This window comes from Mirounga angustirostris, unplaced genomic scaffold (assembly GCF_029215605.1).
Source record: "Mirounga angustirostris isolate CCGP_5_RB_7025 unplaced genomic scaffold, mMirAng1.0.hap1 SCAF_4, whole genome shotgun sequence".
NCBI lineage: Eukaryota > Metazoa > Chordata > Mammalia > Carnivora > Phocidae > Mirounga > Mirounga angustirostris.
In genome coordinates, this window is record NW_026991712.1 from 100,059,223 (window position 1) to 100,081,916 (window position 22,694).

Sequence of the window (22,694 nt, forward strand, 5' to 3'; positions counted from 1 at the left end):
GTATGTATACTTTTCTTTATTGTGTAATTCATTTTTTATTTTTATCAGATAATTGACATAGGGGAGAGTATATCTATCCCAGATGAGTTTACTGAAGAAGAAAAGCGTTCTGGAGATTGGTGGAGGCGTTTGGTGGCAGGAGGTATAGCTGGTGCAGTTGCAAGGACATGCACGGCACCTTTTGACCGCTTGAAAGTCATGATGCAGGTAGTTTGCACACTTGACCCCTTAAGGATTAAAGTCACTTGAAAAACCCTTGACAATTTTCAAAAAGAAATGTTTTGGCACATTTCATACTATTTCTCATTAAAATTTCACATTTTTCTGAAAATGCAAATTTTCTCATTTTCAATATTAAAGGATTTTTAAATTTTCTTAAAGATGCTTGTGTGCTATTTAAATTAATTTTATTTGAAATAATAATGATAGGACACTCTATTAGAAGTTTTTTTAGAAATAGAACTAAAAATATCAAAGAAGTGATAAGACACCATTAGTCTTATTTATTGATTATCTCTAGACCCTGGCACCTACATAATAGTATGGTTCTATTGTACTATTTAAGTATTAAGCCATATTTCTAAGAATTGGCAAATAAGTTACTTAGAGTGTGCTATTGACTGATACCTCACTAGAGGTATTGGTGTCTAATTATCTTTATTCTACTGAGTAATGGATTGTCAATAGTAGTTTTAATAGTGCATAGTTTAATCTCTTAACTGTTGTGATTAAAATTTAATATTTGCTGAATACTTTCTTCACAAAGATACAAAAATTAATAATTCACAATCTAGTGAGTTTAAATTTGTAATTAAACTTACATACGGGGGTGTTTTATTGTCTTTTGTTTTTTTTTTGGTAACATTGGTGACATTTGGTAATGGATTATTAATAGTTCTTTTGGTTGTTGTCTGATCTTATTTATTTGTTACTCTTAAAAAAATCTTACTTCTGACAGACTCAGCTGTAGAAGTAGGAGCTCTCAGAGGTGATAGTCTCACTCTCTTGACAATCTGTTCCTGATCTTCTCCTTTGGCTTCCTTCCTTCTCTTGGCCAAAAGTTTAGCATGTTCTGTGGACTCTTCCTTATTTTTCTTAGTATGCTGTTTCTTCACAGGCATTGTTTGTATTGCAGAGCACGTGGAGCAATGAGATGCTGAATGCTGGGCACTTGGGTCCTGGGTGTCATGCCCTCTTTGTTCAGAGGCTTTCTGACAATGTACCCATGGGCATCATCTTCTGCAGAGAGATTGAAAAGTTTGCAGACCCTGCTAGCTCTTGTGGGCACCAGGTGATGAGGCACAATAGGATCAGCCTAGGAATATCTTTCTCCTGCTTTTTTACAATTACCAAGTTGTGAACACTCAGGTCTGCATCCACAATGCAACCCTGAACAGATTTGGGCTTTCTTTCTCCAGATCTCCTGTATCTACAGAATGCCCCGTACTCAGTAGCAGTGCTCACTTTATGAATAATTTATATATTGTTTTTTGGTTTTGTGATTAACAGTATAGCATGAGCATGTTTTCATGTTATTTCAAATATTCTTCAAATATTTCAAATATTTGTGTATCCTTCAAAAACAGGTTTTAATGACTATTATTTCAAGTGGATGTGTCATTAATTTTTTAAATTATTTTTTCCTATTCTTGGACATGTAGGTGGTTTTTAAAACTCTTTTAAAATTATAATTCATAATAGTTCATAATGATGAGCTTCATTGATTATGAGGTTTTTTTTTCATATTTAGGATTATTTATTTAGAAAGAGTTCCTAGAAGTTTAGTAATGATATGAACATTTTTAAGGCTTTGTGTGTGTGTGTGTGTGTGTGCATGTGTGTATACTGTTAAATTCTTTTCCAGACTTTTTCTTCCCACGAGAGATGAGAATGCCCATTTCACCTTGCTCTCCCATTATTATCCTGTTACATTATAGACAGGAGGGTATTTTACTAAGTTCTAATTTTCACTTTCTTAAAAAGGACATATTCTTATTATAAAATAATACATTAGAAAAATGGGATGATGCAGAAAAGTAGAATGGAAGAGACCTGTAATCCTTGTGTATTAGTTTACCAGGGATGTTATAACAAAATATCACAAACTGACTGGCCTACACAACAGAAGTTTATTGTCTCACTGTTTTGAAGTCTAGAAGTCTGAGATCAAGGTGTCTGCATGGTTGGTTCCTTCTGAGGGCAGTGAGGAAAGGATCTGTTCCAGGTCTCTCTCCTTGGCTTGTAGATGGTTGTCTTTTCTCTGTGTTTCTTCATGTTGTCTTCCCTCTGTACATGTCTCTGTGTCCAAATTTCACCTTTTTATAAGGACACTAATTATATTAGTTTTTAGGGCCCACTTTAAGACCTTACTTTAACTTGATTATCTCTATAAAGACCCTATCTTCAAATAAGGTCACATTCTGAGGCATTAAGACTTCAACATATAAATTTTGGGGAGACCCATTTCAACCCATAACATGTTGCTACCCAAAAGTATCCACTATTGAAAGTTTGATATATTTTCATCCATTCCTTTTTCAGTGAATATTTCAGTGTATTCTGTAATAATCTAGCAGCAACAACATATTTTTTGTATGCAAAAATTTTCTGATAATTAAGTCATTCCTGTTTTCTTTAAGTTGCTCTCTTTGATGTATGAGATTAACGTATGTATTTGGGGACAACAAAAAATTAATATATCAATCTTATATGTCTCTAAAGGACAGTGAGAATGGTGTTGAAGTTCATAGATTTCTACATTTATGTATCATTATTTTATTAGCAATAATAACATCAATGCTATATTACGAGCAAAAAATTTAAAAATAAATTTCCTATACATTTCTAGGTTCATAGTTTAAAGTCAAGGAGAATGAGATTGATTGGTGGATTTGAGCAGATGTTAAAAGAAGGAGGAATTCGTTCTCTTTGGCGGGGAAATGGTGTAAATGTTTTTAAAATTGCACCTGAGACAGCTCTCAAGATAGGGGCCTATGAACAGGTAAAATGTTATCGCCTATGGAATTTTATGATAAAGATCAGATTTTAAATTTTATTTAAAAAATTTAGACTTTAATGAGAGAGAAAACTGGAATGTGTACAGCAATAGATATCATTGTAAATATAGGCATACCGTGAAGATATTGTGGGTTTGGTTCATCGCACTTTATCAGCGTGATAAAGTGAGTCAAATGAATTTTTGGTTTCCCAGGGCATATAAAATTATGTTTACGCTATACTGTAGTCTATTCAGTGTGTGATAGCGTTATGTCTAAAAAAACCTAGGTATATACTCTAATTAAAAGTGCTTTATTGCTGAAAAATGCTAAGCATCATCTGAGCTTTCAGTGAGTTGTAATCTTTTTGCTGGTGGAGGGTCTTGCCTGGATGTTGAGGACTGCTGACTGAGCAGGGTGGCAGTTGCTGAAAGCTGGAGTGGCTCTGGCAATTTCTTGAAATAAGACAACAATGAAATTTGCCTCATTGGTTAACTCTTCCTTTCACAAACAATTTCTCCATAGCATGTGATGCTGTTTGTTAGCACTTTACCCACAGTAGAACTTCTTTCGAAATTGGAGTCAGTCCTCTCAAACCCTGCCACTGCTTTATCAACCAAGTGTCTGTAATAGTCTAAATCCTTTGTTGTCATTTCAACAGTCTTCACAGCATATTCACCAGAATTAGATTCCATCTCAAGAAACCACTGATTTTTGCTCATCTATCAGAAGAAACTCTTTATCCATTGAAGTTTTATCATGAGATTGCAGCAACCCTGTCCCATCTTCAGGCTCCATTTCTAATTCTAGTTCTCCTACTGTTTCCATGACACCTGCAGCAACTGTCTCCACTGAAGTCTGGAACCCCTTCTTCCAAACTCCTGTTAATGTTGATATTTTGACCTCTTCCCATGAATCATGAATGTTCTTAATGACATCTAGAATGGCAAATCCTTTCCCAAAGGTTTTCAATTTACTTTGTGCAGATTCATCAGAGGTATCTATGGTAGCTATAGTTCCATGGCAATGACCGCTGCTGTCAACCCTAAGAACAGTCATCTTTGGGTCTTTCAACAAGGATTCCCTTCTTATCTTAGAAACATAGTCTACTAGAAGGTTCTCCTCATGATAAACTCCATGGTAGTATTTCCACCTTCCTGAGTCTACTCCTCCCTTCCTCAGTAAACTGTCAAGACTTCGGCATTACCACCTTGCTTGCTATCAGCCAGAGTTGTGTCCAAGCTTTAAAGAGAAATTCCTGCAGCATATTAGGATAGGTTTCGGGAGTCCTGTGTCATGGGAGAGTGCTCCACATCAATAAAGTCTTCCCTATCCAGCATTATATTCCATCCCTCAGATCCCCACCATTAGTACTCTTGTGACCCACTCTCACACTGTTCCCCTGGTTCCTTCCAGTCCATAATAGCCAGGTCCTTGGGCTACCTAAGGACTGACTCTATGTAAGTTATTGGCTGGGAGGCAGTCAGAGGAGGTGATGGGTAGGCTGATTGTGAGGAGAGCAAACATCCTCTTGGTAGGCATCTGCCTCTTTGAGGCCTTTATGTGCATGGCCTCGGTACAAAGAGAAGCTGCTCTGCTCTAGCAGTGGGAAGGGGACAACTTTTTGCCAAATTGGAGGGTGCTTGTGAATTTAGGGGCTCAGATTTCTCAGGCATATACACCCAAATGTTCGCATCCCATGCGTCAGGATCCTACTCTTTCCCAGTGAGGGGCCTCACTTTAGCATAGGAGACCTTTTGAGGCTCTACATTGTTTCCTTAGTGACTCTGTTACCTTTACATTTATATCGTGGGCCTGATTTTTAGCAGTCTATGAGGATCTCTAAATGCTGCTATGAAGGCCTCATAGTGTTCTTAATATGCTTTAAGGTGATAGTTAGATGACTTAACCTTGACATTGTCTTCCTTCCAAGTTTCTAAGATAGTGAATTAGAATCAACCAACTCCAGAATCCTTGTAATTGTCCCCATGCTGTTCAAGTATTAGGGCAACTGCATAATGTAATTCTTTCCTGTCTACCAGTACTTTATCCCAAGCCACTATGCCTATGAATCTTAGTAATTGTAATGCCATAGCATACCATAGATTTTCATCATCCCATTCACCAACAAAGATCCCATTGTTGTCAAGGTGACTGGTGAGTGATCTAACAACATCAGCAGGCCTACTTTCTAGGACCACTTTTCAAAGAACCAGCTTTTGATTTTTTTGATTTTCTCTATTGATTTCTTATTTTTAATTTCATTGATTTCTGTTCTAATTCTTGTTATATCTTTTCTTCTGCTTACTTTGGATTTAATTTGCTCTTCTTTTTCTAGTTTTCTGAGGTAGAAACAGATTAATATTTTTAGATTTTTCTTCTTTTTAAATATATGTATTCAGTGCTATGTATTTCCTTCTAAGTACTACTTCCCACTCCTTTTGATAAATTGCGTCTTCATTTTCATTTAGTTCAAAATATTTTTCAATTTCTCTTGAGATTTCTTCTTTGACATTTAGAAGTGTGTTTTTAAATCTCCACATATTTTGGTATTTTAAAAGATTATCTTTCTGTTACCGATTTCTAATTTTATTCCATTATGGTCTCAGAGCACCCATTGTATGCTTTCCATTCTTTTAAATTTGTTAAGGTGTGTTATGGCCCAGAATGTGGTCTTTCTTGGGGAATGTTCCATGTGAGCTTAAGAAGAATGTGTACTCTGCTGTTGGATGAAATCGTCTGTGGATGTCAGTTATATACAGTTGATTGATGGTGGTGTTGAGTTCAGCTATGTCATTACTGATTTTCTTTTTTTTTTTTTTTGCTAGATCTGTCCATTTCTAATAAAGGATGCTGAAATCTCCAGCTATGATAGTGGATTCATCCATTTCTTTTTAAGATTTTATTTATATATTTGAGAGAGAGAGAGTGAAAGAGAGCACAAGTGGGGTGAGGGGCAGAGGGAGAAGCAGATTCCCTGCTGAGCGGGGAGCCCAATTGCTGGTCTTGATCTCGGGACTTCTGGTTCATGAGCTGAGCCGAAGGCAGGCGTTTAACAGACTGAGCCACCCAGGTGCCCCTGGATTCATCTATTTCTCTTTGTACTTCTATCAGTTTTGGCCCCATGTAGTTTGATGCTCTGTTGTAAGGCACATATGTGCTAAGGATTGTTATATATCTTCTTAGATAAGTAACCCCTTTATCAGTATGTAATGCCTTCTTTATCCCTGGTAACTTTCCTTGGTCTGAAGTCTGCTCTGTCTGAATTTAATATAGCTACTCACACTTTCTTTTGATTGGTGTTAATGTGATATATTTTTCTCCATTCATTTACATTTAATCTATACATGTCTTTGTATCTAAAGTGGGTTTCTTGTAAATAATATATAGTTGGGTGTTGTTTTTTGAGCCATTCTGACAGTCTCTGGCTTTTAATTGGTGGGTAGGACCACTTTTGAAGTAATATCAATAGTTGTACTTTGGATTCCCCCCAAAGTTTATCTGTGAAGAAACAGGAGTGAGGAAGCAGGGACAGTGAGACACAGAAGGAAGAAAAGCCAATGCAGGGGTACATGAGTAAGGTTTCAGCTATATGCAGTAGGGGCTTGACTCTGAGGGCACTTCTAGGAAGTGTACACAATCGTTCCCAGAATTATCTGTCTGAAGGAAGAGAGCTGAGCTATTTATCTGCCAGTTTCTGTCCCATATTGTATGAAGATTGCTCTTAGGACTTTAACTTCCCCGGACTTCGGGCTGGACAGGCTCCCACAGCTTCAGAGAAGGCCCTGAGGCAGAAAAGCGGAGAGATGAGAGGCTTTTGCTTTTGATGGGTTTCTGTCAGTGAAGTGAGTCTGTGAGTCTGCACAGAACGGCTCAGATATGATGTGGGGCTCTGGAAGGGTCTGCCATGGCCAGCGAAAGCCTGCTTAGATTTGGGGCCTGTGAGTTGCTTTAGAGATCAATGGAACATAGGGTTTTGTAGGCTTTGCTTATGAGTTTTCTAGCATACAATTCTTTTAAAAACTTCTTACACTTCTCTGTTTGTTTCCAGTCAATACCATGTGGAGTAACCATATCTAAAAATCTCTTCTCTGATGTTTTATTTTCCAGTTCCTGTGCTTAGTCATTCCCCTTCTCTCTCATTTTTATAGAGGGCTACATTGATGTCAAATGAAACAGGAGGCTGAAATTGGATGACAACACCCCTAATTTGATTTTGGCAGCTAGGCAAGCTCTTTAGGACATCTAATTTCCTTCTGTTGGGGTGCAGAACAGGTGGCTTTTCCTACTTGGAAGCCTGCCATTCTTGACTACCAAACCAGGCTAAGAAAACTCCCTTAGCAGAGCTCCATTTCCATCCATTTCTGCTTGCAAATTGGCTTTGGAGAAGGCCCTAAGGCTGAAAAGCTGAGAGATGCATTAGGTCATGTGTTAATAGATCTTGCTAAAAGCAACAAGGAGTGGGCAACACTGACCAACATTCTGAGATTTTACAATCAGTTTTCCTAGAACTTCAGGCTCAAAAAGCACACGATCTACCTTCCAAATGATCACAGCAGGCAGTTTTATCAAGCATTTGATAATGAAAGATCATCATCTTCTCAGACTGCAATATCTGTGTCCTAACAATAAAGCCAGTGTCACATATTTTAGGTTTTAGTTATGGTAGTACCCTACATCTAGTAACCACTTCCTGTTCTTGTTGGGGTTCATCCTAAGCTGTTAAGACAAACAGATTCCAAAATACAGTAGCTTAAATGAGATAGAGGCCAGTGGTCCAGGGCTAGCGGTACCACTACATGGCTTCAGAGGTTGCTTCCATCGTTGCCATTCCTCAGATGGAGGAAAGAGGAGTCCGGGACAGGCCTCTTTAAGGAGATGTCAGAATTTGCATACTCAACTTCCCTTCATATCTCATTGGCTAAAATTAGTCACTTAGCCACACAACCTAGCTGTGAGAAAAAAGAGGGAAATGTGGTTTGCAGCTGTGTCAGCTCTGTTACTAAAAGGAAGAAAATAGTGGGTACATGAACATCTAGCAGTCTCTCATATTAACTGAATCAATCACACTTTTTGATGGGGAGTTACTGATTTGAGAACTAGAGTTAGTTTATAGAGAATAGCTGAATTATATTGATGATAGGCCTCTAGAAAAGGCAAACAGGAAAACATCTTGCTTAGGAGGTAACAAGATAATCAGTTTGCTAAAGCTCTCTTGGATCCTAAGTGAGTTTCCAATTTCAATCTCCATGAAACTTATTTTAGTTCCTGTGAAGCCTGACCTTTATGCTGATATTTGTTTCCTTATTTCTACATGTGTTATTGCAATAACCTCTCTGCTACTTAAGCTAACCAGAGTAACCCCTTGTTCTTTGTAAGGGAAGGAGCCGCTCACATTTTTACTATTCTTGATTACCTTGTAAACAAATAATATTAAGTTCTGGATTATGCTGTAACCAAATAATTTTAAGTACTGTGCTTATGTAAGGCAGGCGGTGAAAAAGAGATAGCAGATACAGTCCCTGCCTCCTTTTTGTCATTTGCATGGTCTTTATGAAATAGTACATTCATGAGTATGCTTAAGTGATTTAATGTTGCTAACTCATTCTGGGGTGGGGGGGGAAGGAAAGAGGAGGCCGAATAGAGAAGTCTTACTTATTATCTTAGACAACTAATTGCATAAAAATTAAAATCAAGTATTCCTCTAGATGCTAATGTCAGGTGTCTGGAATACTTTTTCAAATAATGTTATACTACTAATTAATGTTATAAACTTAGAAAAAATAATATTTTTCTAAAAACATTCTATTTCAGTAATATTATACATTTCAATACTTTTATTTATACAGTATAAGAAATGGCTTAGTTTTGATGGTGCTAATGTAGGAATTATTGAGAGATTTATATCTGGCTCATTGGCTGGTGCAACTGCCCAGACCTGTATTTACCCCATGGAGGTATGTATTATTATAAAATTTTAAGTAAAGTAATGCTTTCAATACAAAGTATAACTTTGTAAAAATATTTATTTATTTGAGAGAGAGTGAGAGAGTGTGTGTGTGCAAACCAGGGTGGGGGGTAGCAGGGGGAAGGGCAGAGGGAGAGGGAGAAGGAGAGAAGCAGGTTCCCCGCTGATTTGGACTTCACTCTGGGATCAATCTCACAACCCTGAGATCATGACCTGAGCCAAAATCAAGAATTGGATGCCCAACTTACTGAGCCACCCAGGTGCCCCATAAATTATAACTTTTAAAGTAAATGAAAAGGAGATCAGGATTTTGTACAATAAACAGCTTTATAGCTACAGGATTTAAATCTTATACCAAGAGTTAGTTGGCCCTAGTACATGTTTTCTTTTGTTTGTTTGTTTATTTAGGATCAAAGTAGTATTGTAGGTGTATCAAGAAGATAAAAAAAATCATTGCTTGCTTGCTTGATTGATAGAATCATTTAATCATTAATCAAATCAAATCTGTATTGCACAACCACTAAGTTTAAGGTATTTCTAGATGCAGAGACAAATCAAATAGGCATTTTGGTCATGAAACTTATAGTTCAGATGGGGAGATAAAACATGTACATCAATAATGATGATCCAAAATAGAAAATATAAATTCTAGAAGAGAGGTCAATATGAAGTGCTATGGAAATTGAGAGGGGAGAAATTATTGCCAGTTAGGGGTTTCATGAAAGACATAAATAAAATATGTGAGTTTGGCTTAGATTTTGGACATTTAGAGATAATGAAGAAAGGCCTTTTAGGTGGAAATAATGACTTAAGCAAAGGAATGGAGGCAAAAGAGCAGATATTTAGGTTCGGATTGGATAATATCATGAATAATGGGTTGGGGCCAGATCAGAAAGGCTCTTGAATGCAGTGTAAGAAATATAATTTCAATTTCTTAAAAAAATAAGAAGCCATTAAACACTTTGGAGCCTGAAATATAATCTTGGTAAAGTCTTTTAGAGTGAGAGGGACTAGAGAAATGAGATGACTACATACAAGAGATTGCCATCACTCAGGGAAGTGATAGTAAAGGCTTGAAATATGACACTGACTAGAGGAACCTGACTCCTGTTAAAGCTGTCTTGAGAACTGACAGACTGAGAAGTGGAAAGTAAGAGAGAGGGAAAGGAAGGAGGTGAAGTTCTGTCTGGGTTGTGTGCCTGAGTGTTGAGGAGAGTTACGTCAGAGTTATATCTCTAACAGAGTTCGAGAGTGGTGGGAGTGGCCCAGACTGTGAGAGGATGAGGAGTTCAGGTTTGTACATATTTAATTTGACTTCTTGGTGGACAACCAAGTTATGATTTTTAGCAGGCAGTTGCAAAAGTGATACTGAGATTTGAGAGGTTTCAAGTCTTGATGTGTCATCTGCAAAGAAGTGCTAGTTAAAGTCATGAGATTACTTAGAAAAAAAAGTAGTGGTTTTTCTGTTTGTTTGTTTGTTTTGTTTTGTTTTTTAATACTGAGAAGAAAATTTTTGAGAAGGCCTTAATTTAGGGAGTAAGTGGGAAAAAAACCTGCCAGCGAAGCAGACAGAAAAGATTTACTTGGGTAAGAAGGGAGTTGAGTACACTGCCCTGGGGAGGGCAGAGAGTTTTGAGAATAGGATTATCCAAAGTGTGGGGTGCTGCAGAGAAGTTCTTAAAACAAAGCCTTCCAACTGATAACTCAGAGGCAGCTCCATCAAGATACACAGTTTGCCCAATCAAGAAAAAGTTCATGCCTTTTTTTTTTTTTTTTTTTTGGTCTTGGCTGTTTTGGAGAGCCATTTCTTCAAGTATTTATAGGACTCTCTTAAGTTAAATTAATGGAAATTAATAGGACAAGGAGTGAGGTTCTATTGCACAGAAATGTTGATCACAGACTACTGAAGTCTACTATTGCCTTATAGCTCCTGTTATGTTACTATTTTATGAGCATGTTTCATCATATTAAATGCTTATAGTTTATCTGCCTCACTGTTACAATAGTTCTCACAGTATGTATTTTAAGTATATACAGAATGTTATTTTTCACATTGCTTCTTCACTTTAACATGACCATATATATGTATATCTTTTTTTTAACTTGGAATTTGGCTGTAGTTGCTTTATTTTGAAGCAATAATGTTATCTCAGATGAGTTTGTTTTAGAATATGTTGCCTTATAGCACATTAAATGAGTTTGAGCAGATGTTATCAATCAAAACCACAGTGATTAATTACATTTTCCTGTTTAAATAATTTGTAAAAACTGTACTGTGTTAGCTGTTTATAGTTAAAAGCCAATTAGGGAGAAGCTAAAATTTTATTTAAGATTGCTTTCTTTTTTGATTTCTATGATAATTAGTAAGCATTGTATATAATGGAGTTTAGTGTATTCCTAGATGAGTTGAGTGAATCTGATCAATATATTTTTATAATATTCTTCACATTTAGGTTCTAAAGACCAGACTGGCTCTAGGTAAAACTGGAGAGTATTCAGGGTTTATTGATTGTGGCAAGAAGCTTCTGAAACAAGAAGGTGTTAGAACCTTTTTCAAAGGTTATATTCCTAACTTGCTAGGTGTTCTACCTTATGCAGGCATAGATTTTGCTGTTTATGAGGTGAGTTTATTCTCATAATATGACATTATGTGTTAGATTTAAAAATAGTCTTCATTCTAAAATAGTCTTCATTCTAAAAATCTAGTTGTAAATGATTTTACATGAAGTAGTTTCTGACCAAGAAGTTTGGTTGAGTTGAATGGTTTTATTTGGCTTTTCATTTTATAATCTTAGTTGTCTAGTATTCTAATGGTAACTTTTTGTTTGGTGTTTTTTGTGAATTAGGTTTTATTGATAATATTTATAAACTTAAATGCTGATATAGTGGTTCTCAACTCTGGATGGATATCAGAATCACCTGTATGTAGATCTTCAAAAAATAAGACTCTTGGACTACCTCTCCCTCTTCCCCTCCCCGCCTTGCATGCATGCTCACTCTCTCTCTCTCTCTAAAATAATAAATAAATAAATCTTTAAAAAAAAAAAGATTCTTGGGATACACCCAAGAGATTCTGATTTAATTATTCTGGGAGGAGGCCTGGGATTTAGGTTTTTTACTCTCTAGAAAAATCTGATGTACATTTAAGATTGAGAAAGCTGAGATGTTATCGCCCAGTTGTGAAAATGAGAATTGAGGGGAGGAGTCCTTGGGGGCTACTGGGGGAGAGGCAGCATGGAGATAGGGCAAATATCCTAATAGTGTAGTGCTTGTTGATCAGGCAGGATTCCAAGTTATTCCCCTTCTCACCAATCATTTCATTTTTATGATCATATGTTTTAGGCAGACTATTGTAACAATATATACCATTTGGTCATAAGAACCAGGTGAGAGTATGTGACTAGTATCACTTAAATTCATTCTCAGTGCAAGAAGGACAGCTCTCCAGCCACAGGCCCAATGGTGTTTTTGGCAAGTGGTACCACAGTCCTATGAAAGATAGCCAATTTTGTTTAGCACTTAAAAATGCATATATTTTTTATAGATGTTTAAAGTAATATAGTATGTATTTCTTTTCTCCTTTTTTGCCTGCTTCTGTGGTCTTATTAAAATAAATTCATTGCTGCTGTTTATGTTGGGTTCCCTCCATTCTTTTATTTCTGCAGTTCAGTATCTTTTGCTTTCTTACCAGAGTAAGAGTGACGTTACACATTTCTCTTTTTTTTTTGTTGCATGACTAATAAATGCACTGAGTAAAGACATTTTGAAATATATTTTTTCAAAAGCATCAAATTATGTATTTCATAGTAATTGCCTCAATATATAATGGTAAAGCTGTATCTTTTGATAAATGAACAGTTCTAAAAGCACTTAGTGATCTTTTAAACCCACTATTTTAAAATAATTTCCTCTAGCCACTTTTATTCAAGGAAAAGCAAATTTGGAAAGATGAATCTCTCTTAAAAGTTCAGAAAATGTGGTTTTGTTAACCTAGAGTAGATTATGCAGTCTTCTCTACATTATTCTGTTAATCCCTCTGAGAATCTCCAGAATTTTGCTTGGATCTTTGAATGTCATTACAAACCAAAACAACTAGGCAAAATAGAACAAACAAAACCAAACTAAACAAAAGCACACCAAGAGATGCAAAACATAGGAGAACTCAAACTGAGGTTGTCTGAATACATTTTTTTTTAAAAGATTTTATTTATTTATTTGACAGAGAGACACACAGTGCGCGTGCCAGGGAGAGAGAGAGAGAGAGCGCACAAGTAGGGGGAGTGTGAGAGGGAGAAGCAGGCTCCCCAATGAGCAGGGAGCCAGATGCAGGGCTTGATCCCAGGACCCTGGGACCATGACCTGAGCCGAAGGCAGACGCTTAACGACTGAGACACCCAGGCGCCCCATCTGAATACATTTTTTGGAGAAAACATCTGTGTGCCCTGTCCCTGATAGGACAGTAGGCGGATAACCTCCTCTGTACACGGAGTAGGACCAGTCCTCCATAAAGATTTTGGAGAGAACAGTTACTAAAATCAAGCCATTAAGCTTGACTCTTATTTATCAGTGTTGTGACTTGATAACTTAGTTTCTCTGAATTAGTTCCTCATTTATAAAATTTATAAAGTGGAGATGACAGTATGGATTTGTCAAGTTTCTGTAGGGATTAAATGAGAGAACATCTATGACAATGCTCAGTGTAATTCTTGAATCAAGAAGCTACTCAATACGTTTATTGAAATTGAATGAGCAGTGAACTTCGGTCTACTTAGACTTGCATAGTGTTTAAAGGATACTTACTACTATCTTCTCTGCCAGCTGTTGAAGAATTATTGGCTAGAACATCACGCGGCAGAGTCTATAGACCCTGGGATAATAATTTTGCTGGGATGTAGTACATTGTCTCACACGTGTGCTCAGATAGCCACCTTCCCTCTGACCCTTATCAGAACTCGCATGCAAGTTCAAGGTGAGTTTTTTTATTTTATTTTTTTAATGAAGTAATCAGTTAAAAAGTGATTAAGAATAACTTTAATGAAGTACTAATGAAAATTAAGTCAAAAACAGTTTAAAATAACTAGGTTGTTTTGAATAAATAGAAATTAATGATGTAAAAAAACAGAAAAACTGTTCAAATTCTCCTTTGATGTCCCTTATGAAAGACTTTCAAGTATTGTCCAGTAGAACTTGCAATGATGGAAATATTTTATATCTGTGTTGTCCAGTATGGTAGCCAAGAGTGACACATGGCTATCAGACACTTGAAATGTTATTAATTCAACTAAGAAACTGAATTTTTAGTTTTACTTAATTTAAATTTAAATAGACACAGTGTCTAGTGGTTACTATATTGGACAGCACAAGACCATTCTATAAGTAGGGAGAGAGGAATATTCTAAAGTAATTTTAGCCTCCGTAATTCTCATTAATCATTGGACTATCTTAATGTACAAAGATTAAATATTGAATTACACTGATTTTTTTTCAATTTATAGCACTGGAAGAGAAAGGAACAACTTCTATGATTCATCTCATTCAAGAGATATTTAACAACGAAGGAAAAAGGGGATTTTTCAGGGGTCTCACCCCAAACATCATAAAGGTGCTCCCCGCAGTAGGCATCAGCTGTGTAGTTTATGAAATAATGGGACAATATTTGGGATTAATTTAAAAGTGAAGTATCACTTTTGTTATCATTACCAAAATCACTTAATTGTAAGATAATACCTGGCTTGTAAAGAGAAATTTGTCTTTTCCTAAAAGGAAAGACATATCAAATAATTGTTAAAACATTTTTTCTTTATCTATTACAAAATTTATAAATTAAATAATCATTTTGGTAAAGTTCTTTAATAATTTAAAATCCTTAATATCCACAGAATTCCATTTACATTTCCCACTACTTTCCCTTGAATCTTAACTTGAAATTTCTTTTTATTGGGTTTGGATATACCATGGTAACATTATAAAACATTTGGCCAATTGTAGCTGCTTGTGTTAACCTTTTTCTATTTAAATAATTTTTTGAAAAGCTGTTCTTGAAAATGTTTTATACACAAACAAAAATCACTGCATTTAAAGTCGCTGTTACAGCAAATGATCAGTTTCTCTTTTTTAAGCAAAATGGAACGTTGGTTTCCTAATTTCTTCATAGTTCCTTCTATCAGATTCTGTATGGAATAATGATAGCATGATAACCTATTTCTTCTCTGGCTACTTTATTTGTAAACATAAACATTGTTGGTTCATTTTTATTCTTGATATTTTTGGCTGTTAGAAGGAAGTCAGTACTGAGAACAAATCAGCACTGGACAAATTTTCTTTTTATCTTCTGATTGAAAAACATTTGAGAGGAAGAATTTTAAAGATTAAATCCATTATTTCATACTTGTTGAAGCAATTCTTTTTTTTTTTTTTATGTTCAGTTAGCCACTGTATAGTACATAATTAGTTTTTGATGTAGTGTTCAGTGATTCATTAGTTAAGTATAACACCCAGTGCTTATCACAGCATGTGCCCTCCTCAATACCTATCACCCTGTCACCCCCTCCCCCCCACCATCCTCCCTCTGAAACCCCCAGATTGTTTCTCAGTGTCCATAGTCTCTCATGGTTCATTTCCCTCTCTGATTTCTTCCCCTTTGGATTTCCCTCTCTTCCCCTATGGTCCTCCGTGCTGTTGCTTATGTTCCACATATGAGTGAAACCATATGATAATTGTCTTTCTCTGCTTGACTTACTTAACATAATCCCCTCCAGTTCTATCCATGTCGATGCAAATGGTGGGTATTTTGTTTCTGACAGCTGAATAATATTCCATTGTGTATATGTACCACATCTTCTTTATCCATTCATCTGTTGAAGGGCATCTCGGCTCCTTCCACAGTTTGGCTATTGTGGACATTGCTGCTATGAACATTGGGGTTCACGTGTCCCTTCTTTTCACTACGACTGTATCTTTGGGGTAAATACCTAGTAGTGCAATTGCTGGGTTGTAGGGTAGCTCTATTCTTAACATCTTGAGGAACCTCCATACTGTTTTCCAGAGTGGCTGTACCAGCTTGCATTCCCACCAACAGTGTAAGAGGGTACCCTTTCTCCACATCCTCATCAACATTTGTTGTTTCCTGTTTTGTTAATTTTTGCCATTCTAACTGGTGAAATGTGGTATCTCATTGTGGTTCTGATTTGTATTTTCCAGATGGCTAGTGATGTTGAGCATTTTTTCATGTGTCTGTTAGCCATTTGTATGCCTTTTTTGGAGAAGTGTCTGTTCATGTCTTCTGCCCATTTTTTGACTGGATTATTAGTTTTTTGAGTGTTGAGTTTGAGAAGTTCTTTATAGATCTTGGATATCAGCCCTTTATCTGTAATGTCATTTGCAAATATCTTCTCCTATTCTGTGGGCTGCCTCTTAGTTTTGTTGACTGTTTCCTTTGCTGTGCAGAAGCTTTTTATCTTGACAAAATCCCAAAAGTTCATTTTTGCTTTTGTTTCACTTGCCTTTGGAGACGTGTCTTGAAAGAAGTTACTGTGGCCAATGTCAAAGAGGTTACTGTCTACGTCCTCCTCTCGGATTTTGATGGATTCCTGTCTCACATTGAGGTCTTTCATCCATTTTGAGTTTATCTTTGTGTATGGTGTAAGGGAATGGTCCATTCCATTCTTCTATATGTAGCTATCCAATTTTCCCAGCACCACTTATTGAAGAGACTGTCTTTTTTCCATTGGATATTTTTTCCTGATTTGTCAAAGATTAGTTGACCATAGAGTTGAGGGTCTATTTCTGGAGTCTCTATTCTGTTCCATTAGTCTATGTGTCTGTTTTTGTGCCAATACCATGCTGTCTTGGTGATCACAGCTTTGTAATATAGCTTAAAGTCAGGCAACGTGATGCCCCAGCTTTGTTTTTCTTTTTCATCATTCCTTTGGTGATTTGGGGTCTTTTCTGGTTCCATACAAATTTTAGGATTTTTTGTTTCAGCTCTTTGAAAAATGTCAATGGAATTTTAATAGGGCTGGAATTGAAAGTGTAAATTGCTCTGGGCAGGATAGACATTTTAACCATGTTTATTCTTCCAATCCATGAGCATGGAATATTTTTCCATCTTTTTGTGTCTTCCTCAATTTCTTTCATAAATGTTCTATAGTTCCTAGAATATAGATGCTTTACCTCTTTAGTTAGGTTTATTCCTAGGTATCTTACGGTTTTTGTTGCTATTGTGAATAGAATTGATTCCTTAATTTCTCTTTCTACAGTTGCATTGATTCTGTATCCTGCCACATTACTGAATTGCTGTATGAGTTCTAGTAATTTGGGGGTGGAGTCTTTTGGGTTTTCCACATAAAGTATCATGTCATCTGTGAAGAGGGAGAGTTTGACTTCCTCTTTGCCAATTTGAATGCCTTTTATTTCTTTTTGTTGTCTGATTGCTGAGGCTAGGACTTCTAGTACTATGTTAAACAATAGTGGTGAGAATGGGCATCCCGGTCATGTTCCTGATCTTAAGGGAAAAGGAGAGCTTTTCCCCATTGATAATGATATTTGTTGTGGGCTTTTCATAGATGGTTTTTATGATATCAAGGAATGTTCCCTCTATCCTTATAGTCTGAAGAGTTTTAATCAGGGACGGATGTTGTATTTTGTCAAATGCTTTTTCTGCATCAGTTGAGAGGATCATATGGTTCTCGTCTTTTCTTTTTTTGATGTGCTCTACCACGTTGATTGATGTATGAATGTTGGACCACCCTTGCATCCCAGGCATAAAACCCACTTGGTCGTGGTGAATAATCCTTTTAATGTACTGTTGGATCCTATCAGCTAGGATCTTGTTGAGTATTTTGGTATCCATGTTCATCAGGAATATTGGTCTGTTATTCTCCTTTTTGATGTGGTCTTTGCCTGGTTTTGGGATCAGGGTAATGCTGACCTCATAGAAGGAGTTTGGAAGTTTTCCTTCTGTTTCTATTTTTTGGAACAGCTTCAGTACAATAGGTATTATTTCTTCTTTAAATGTTTGGTAGAATTCCCCTGGGAAGCCATCTGGCCCTGGACTTTTGTTTTTTGGGAGATTTTTGATTACTGCTTCAATTTCGTTACTGGTTATTGGTCTATTCAGATTGTCTATTTCTTCCTGTTTCAGTCTTGGTAGTTTGTAAGTTTCCAGGAAGACATCCATTTCTTCCAGGTTGCTTAATTTGTTGTCATACAGTTGCTGGTAATAATTTCTAACAATTGTTTCTATTTCTTTGGTGTTAGTCGTGATCTCTCCCCTTTCATTCATGATTTTATTAATTTAGGTCCTTTCTCTTTTCTTTTGGATAAGTTTGGCCAGTGGTTTATTAATCTTACTAATTCGTTCAAAGAACCAGCTTCTAGTTTCATTGATCTGTTCTGCTGTTTTTCTGGTTTCTATTTCAGTGATCTCTGCTCTAATCTTTATTATTTCTTTTCTCCTGCTTGGTTTAGGTTTTATTTGCTGTTCTTTCTCCAGCTCCTTTAGGTGTAAGGTTAGCTTGTGCATTTGGGATTTTTCTAATTTTTTGAGAGAGGCTTGGATGGCTATTTATTTCCCCCTTAGGACGGACCGCCTTTGCAGTATAGGTTTTGGACCAATTTGTTTTTGTTCTCATTGGTTTCCATGAATTGTTTAAGTTCTTCTTTAATTTCCTGGTTGACCCATTCATTCTTCAGCAGGATGCTCTTTAACTTCCAAATGTTTGAATTCCTTCCAAATTTTTTCTTGTGATTGAGTTCCAGTTTTAAGGCATTGTGGTCTGATATCATGCAGGGAATAATCTCAGTCTTTTGGTATTGGCTGAGACCTGATTTGTGACCCAGTATGTCATCTATTTTGGGGAAAGCTCCGTGTGCATTTGAGAAGAATGAGTATTCTGTTGTTTTAGGATGGAATTTTCTGTGTATATCTACGAAGTCCATCTGGTCCAATGTGTCATTCAAAGCTCTTGTTTCTTTGTTGATCTCCTGTTTAGATGATCTGTCCAGTGCTGAGAGTGGAGTGTTAAAATCTACTATTGATGTATTATTGTTGATCTGATGCTTTATTTTGGTTAACAGCCAGCTTATGTAGTTGGCTTCTCCCATGTTGGGAGCACAGATATTTACAATTGTTTGTTTGTTCCAGGCCTCCTCCTGTTTGTTCCTTCCTTTCTATCACTAATTCACTAATTCATTCTTCTGCCTCATTTACCCTAGCTGTTAGAGTATCTAGTTTAGACTGCATCTCATTCATAGCATTTTTAAGTTCAGCCTGATTAGCTCTCATTTCTGCCCTTAGAGATTCTATGTTGCCGTTAATGGTTTTCTCAAGCCTAGCTATTGTCTTCATAATTGTTACCCTGAAGTCTGTTTCAGACATCTTGCTTATATCCATATCCATTAGGTCTGTGGGAGAAGCCATTGTCTCTGGTTCTTTTCTTTGTTGGGAGTTCCTCCTCCTAGTCATTCTGTTGAGTGGTGGTTGAGGGGGTGTACAGAGTCAAAAATATCAACCACAATCCAGGCAAGGTGCACCCTGGAAAGTGTGGAGCTATTGGAAGCCACCACCAAAAAAACTCAGCCAAATGAAACCCAAGAATAAGATTTATAAAGTTCAAAAAAAAAAAGGGGGGGGGGAGGAAGGGAGGGCTATAATCTCTCAATGTGGGCAAGGTAGGGTGTTTCAGTTCTTCCTAGGTGTATTTTTTTCTCTTTGTTAGAGAGCACTACTTCCCAGAGTTACAGGGAGATTAAAACTGGTATATATATAAAGGTAGTATTGAATAGGGAAAAAAGGCCTACATTAAAGCTTATATCTATATCTCTATATATCTATATATAGATAGATATATAAAGAAAAAAAAGTATATGTGTGAAAAAGTACAAGTTAAAAAGTTACGATGGAATATGTTGTACTAAACATCTAGTTGAAATGATAAGTAGTTAAAAAGAAAAAACAGAGAAGAAACATGAGAAAGAATAAAAAAGAAAGTTGTATCTAAGAAATACACAGGCCGTGAGGCAACACCAGGAGCTCAATATACTCTTTCCCCTGGTGTGGGGGTTTTACAGTTTTATGGGGACTCTTGGGTTGTCCTCCTCTTATTCTTCCAGCTTGTCTTCTCGGGGAGGGGCCTGCCACATTGTTTTTCAGTCAATCCCGCTGGGGCGGAGTTGCCCTATCAAGGGGCTGACTCCGTGGAAACCGGTTTTTTGGGCTTTTGTTCTCTGGAGGCTTTTCCGCCTTTTGGGAGGGTCAGAGCAAAGGAAAATGTCCGCACCCAGACCTCCGCCCCAAAGGAGAGAAGCCACAGTCAGCTCCTCTCTGAATCCTCCAGAACACAGTCTCCCCCTCTGTGCCCCTGAAAACCGCAGCCTCCCGCAGGTGGTGCACGCCCCCAGCAATCCCCCCAGCAGTGGACCCAGGCCCCTGCTTGTCTCTGCCCCCTGTGCCTCCAAAACCGCGAGGGATCCGGGTCTGGGCGGGCACTGGTGCGGGCAGTGGTGGCGGTGGGCCCCCCGGGTCTGCAGGCTCAGGTCCGTGTGAGGGGCTGCCTGGACCTGGCTTTTCCCCCTTAAGCCCCTGTGTTCTGTTGGAGCGCTGTTATCAGGCCCTTCCCGTCCAGCCCACAAGGCTCTGCAAGCTATCGCTGGTCCCCAGGCACACGACGCTTTTGCATTGGAGTATTAGTTTCCAATGGCCTTTGTACCTCTCAAATGATGATCCTCTGCCCCTGTAGAGATCCAGATGTATAATCTTACATCTCAGGCTGATTTCGTGGGTGTTCAGAATGGCTTGGTAGATATCTAGCTACCTTCAGGGGACCGATTGAAACAGAGTCCCCCACTCCTCCGCCATCTTGCCCCTCTCTGTCGAGGGAATTCTTATTTCAGCTTATGAATTGATTGAGTCAGCCCTTCGAAGTCCTAAATATTTCTCTGCACTTTTATGAAAAAATGAATCCTGTTCTCTGCTGGAATTAAATGAGAGTGTGGGAAGGTGATGGTAATGGGTTGGGTTGGCCACAACAGGCTTCAAATGAAGAACTGACTCAAGTGCAGGCTTTGAGTCTTGGCCTTGCTGATCCCCAAATTTGACTTTATTAATTTCCTCAAGATGATCAGTTTCTTGGTTATAGATTAATTAAAATTACAAGATTGAGATACATATCACAATGCAAAGTTATTAATTTATAGTGGAGCTTAATACTTGCCACTCACCAGAATACTTTCATCCCTTCTCCAGGGCACACTGTTTGCTGGTTATCAGGGTACCTGGGAAACCAAATAAGTCATGAGAAGATTGATGGGGAATTAGGACACAGAGAGGAATGTTTTACTCAGACCTATCTCAGTTAAGGTGGGAATAAGTGGAACCTTGTGTACAAGGAAGAGTAGTTGAGGCGTGAGGTGTAAGAGAGGAGAGGATTGTGGAACTTTAGCTAAACTAAGCCACAGATCACCAGAGGGGAGGAAGGCAAATCTCATGTGAAGTCCAGGAGTAGGTGTGTAAGAAACTTGAGTAATTGGGGTGCCTGGGTGGCTCAGTCGTTAAGCGTCTGCCTAAGGTTCAGGTCATGATCCCAGAGTCCTGGGGTGGAGCCCCGCATCAGGCTCCCTGCTCGGTGGGAAGCCTGCTTCTCCCTCTCCCACTACCCCTGCTTGAGTTCCCTCTCTCGCTGTGTCTTTCTTTGTCAAATAAATAAAATCTTAAAAAAAAAAAAAAGAATCCTCCTTGAGTAATGGTGGTGGTTGTTTCGATAGACTTTCACAATGCATTCTAAATTGATGAGATCACTTGAGTAGTAACACGGAAATGGGGGGGGACCCAGAATGGGGGGGTGATTCATGGAGCATTAGGGAAATAACAAGTAGCCTGGTCAATTTAAAATGTATGGTGTATAGGAAGAAACAGTGAGATACAAGGCTACTGCTATAGATTGGTGCCAGGTCATGGAGAGCTGTGAGTTACATGTGTTAATGACATGCTCTGGTGTAAGAAGATAACTGATGACAGAAGAAAGCCATTGACAGAGGAGACAGTAGAGCCAGCAAAACCAGTTAGGATGTTATTTCCATAGTTGTAATTATAAAATGCTGGCTTCTGAGTAAGCGCTTCTCTTTAGAGTAGGTAGATCCAATTATTGTATCAGAAGTCAAAATCCAATTTCTTTTATTAAGTTCTTGCTATGTGCCAGTAATTATTTCAAGATACTTTTAAAGGTTCTCTTGCTTCAATCTCACAGAAAGTTGAGATTATTATGATTATTATGATCATTTATCTTTTTTTATTATTAACATATGATGTATTATTTATTTCAGGGGTACAGGTCTGTGATTCATCAGTCTTACACAACACACAGCACTCACCACAACACATACCCTCCCCAATGTCCATCACCCCGCCACCCCATCCCTCCCACCCCCCACCACTCCAGCAACCCTCAGTTTGTTTCCTGAGATTAAGAATTCCTCATATCAGTGAGATCATATGGTAAGAAGTCTCTTATGGTTTGTCTTACTCTCTGGTTTCATCTTGTTTCATTTTTTCCTCTCTTCCCCTATGATCCTCTGCCTTGTTTCTCAAATTCCACATATCAGTGAGATCATATGATAATTGTCTTTCTCTGACTGACTTATTTCGCTTAGCATAATACCCTGTAGTTCCTTTCAAGTTGTTGCAAGAGATTATTATTTTTTAAAATTTTTGTTCAATTTGTGTAAACTAATCA

The 22,694-nt window shown here is 37.5% G+C and overlaps 1 pseudogene; it reads right to left on the minus strand.

Moving 5' to 3' along the window:
* Positions 1–241: 241 nt before the first annotated feature.
* On the minus strand, positions 242–1,916 carry LOC123860292 (small ribosomal subunit protein eS6-like; annotated as a pseudogene).
* Between the last annotated feature and the right edge of the window lie 20,778 nt (positions 1,917–22,694).